Source organism: Aplysia californica, unplaced genomic scaffold (genome assembly GCF_000002075.1).
Source record: "Aplysia californica isolate F4 #8 unplaced genomic scaffold, AplCal3.0 scaffold00949, whole genome shotgun sequence".
Classification (NCBI taxonomy): domain Eukaryota; kingdom Metazoa; phylum Mollusca; class Gastropoda; order Aplysiida; family Aplysiidae; genus Aplysia; species Aplysia californica.
In genome coordinates this window covers 1-2,653 of record NW_004798219.1, presented here as the reverse complement: position 1 = coordinate 2,653, position 2,653 = coordinate 1, and positions in this window count along the sequence as shown.

Below are 2,653 nucleotides of genomic sequence, written 5' to 3'. Positions count from 1 at the left end.
CAGACAGACAGACAGACAGAGGGGGGGGGGCACGGAAAAGACAGACACCTGTTTTCAGGGGTGAAATTAGTGAGAAATTGGTCGCCAAAGATTAGTTATTCCTTAGCTTAAGAGTCCGTGGTAACTGAAAATTTACATTTTTTTGTGCCTGTAATCAACGTTTTTTCAGAAAAATGTAAACAGAAATGAGTTTTTGAATGGGCATGAAAGGTGTTGAGCCAAAAAACAAAATTTTGATTTTAAAAAATACACAAACCTGGGAAAAAATGCAAGTATCTTCACTTTGATTATTTTGACGAGAGCCTGATTCCACCACGCTGCCTCACAAATGTACTATTCCTTTGGAGATGGGGACTTTACAATTTAATTAATGCTCGTGGTGTCTGAGTTGTCGCTGGACGCAATTTCGCTTCCGGTCCTCCAGTACTGTGTGTTGCCTTTTGTGTGTATATTTTTTAATAGATTTACATACTATTTGTGAATTTTCTGGTATCACTTTAAGAAGAGGCGACCCTGTAATTCTCTGGTCGACTGGGCATGGCTTTTCAGGCTTTTTACATGCTCCGGCGATCACAGAAGTGCCTCTAGATCGGTTGTGAATGTCGACAGCGATAACTTGTAAGCACATAAGTAACACTGTTAGTCTAGACGTGTTAGCCTTTTGTTACGGAACGCAACTGCATTGACTAGGACAATTAATACAAAGGTTATTGGCCACACTCCTTTCACTGTTTCTAAAATATGATAGCACAGACGTAGGGTAACAAACACACTGACAACATCATCACTTAGAAGAGGCCCTCGTGTGATTTTTGGGCATACTTTTATTAAATGCCAGGGATGAAGATGACAAATTATTTCCAAATGTTAGGTCACTCTACGAAAGGAGTTGGGAAGGAGGGGAGTGTCCTGCCCCCAGGACAGCCTGGCGGGGATCTAGAATAAGCACCAAACAAACAAACCCCCAAAACAATGGACACACTCAACACTAACACTAATATGCTCTTTATTTCCAAAATTAGAGCATCATCATCACAACCACCTCCACCGCAACCGACACCGCCACCGCCATCATCATCATCATCATCATCATCATCATCATCATCATCATCATCATCATCATCATCATCACCGACTAAACAATTTCGGGGGTTCTCGTGGCCTAGAGGTTAAGGTTTTGGCCTCTCATTCAAAGGTCTCGGATTCGAATCCGGGTAGCGACCGAAAAATTTTCTTCTCTAAAATTGTCTCCTTTCACCTCCATTCCTACTCTCTAGCAATGTTCTGTTGTCTGCTTTCATGTCCACTTTCTGCCCCCACCCCCTCACCTCCTTTGCCCCCTCCTCTGGGCTCCTGACTCTTTCTGCAGCCTTTCTACTGCTACTCCTTGGCTCCTCCTTACTGCTGTCTTTCTGCCACACCCCTGATCTTCTGGTAGGAAAGATCTACACCTAGCCTTCTCGGACAAGGGCGAAAAATCTCGGAGGTCCCGTGTGCAAGTTTTGCACGTTAAAGATCCCTTCTTTGTCCAAAATCGATAAGAGTAGGCTTCGGCCGCCACCCGGGCAAAATTCAAAATTTCCTACCAACTGAAAATATTAGGAGTGTCCCGCGCGCTCACATGACCTATGCAGTTGCGAGCGCCGTAAAACACTTTACAAAAACAAAAAACAAAAAAACCAATTTCCCTATTTCTTGTTTCGTTTTTCTAGAAAATATAACAATTTGCACCATGCCAATACATTTTTACGTGACCTACAAATATCGGCACAAAAATCAGGATACGAGACCAAAAAAAATAAAGAAAACAAATCATTTCATTCCCCTCGGGGATCCAAACTGGGGCTGATCTCAGACTTAGGACTGCTATAAGGCGAATTCAAAAGGTTTTTTGTTTTCTTTTGAAAAAGGGTGGTGGGTGGTGGTGTAGGAAGTGTTTTTTGTTGTTGTTGGTTTGTTTTTGTTTTGTTTTTGTTAGCTTTCCTTTTGTTGCTGAATTTATGCAAGGGTAAACTAAACGAAATATTATAAGGCGAAGAGCAGTCGACGCCATGCCTGCTCGTCCCCGGCCACGTCCTCCAATTTTGGCCCATCTAGGCCCTGGGTGATTGCCTCATCTCTTGTTGTGCCTCTACAGCTTCTAGTTGGTCTTCCCCGCTTTCTCTTTCCTGTTGATTGCCAATGCCACGTCTTGTCTTTGACGTTCTCAGAACATGTCCCAGATATCCCTATCTTCTTTTTTAAAATTGTTGTGTTTATATCTTAAATTTCAGCTCTTTCCAACACTTCATTATTTGTAATAAATTCAATCCATTTCATTAGTAAAATTCTACGCGAACATTTTTTTGGAACATTTTTAATTTTCGTTGAATTGTTTTGGGTTTTTTTCTACATAGATCTATCTCTGTACCATACGTCAATACAACCAAAATATTGCTTTTATAATATTATATTTTTAATTTCATCTTCATTGAACTGATCTTTGACTTCCATAATATTATAGTTTTTAATTTCACAAAAGCAATCCACGCATTTTTAAGTCTTTGGTGGACGTTGTCAAGGCAGTCTGCAGTTTTAGATATTATAATGCTGCCAAGGTACAGTCGAACCTGCCATGCCGGCCACCTGTATAAACGGCCACCCTGTACAAACG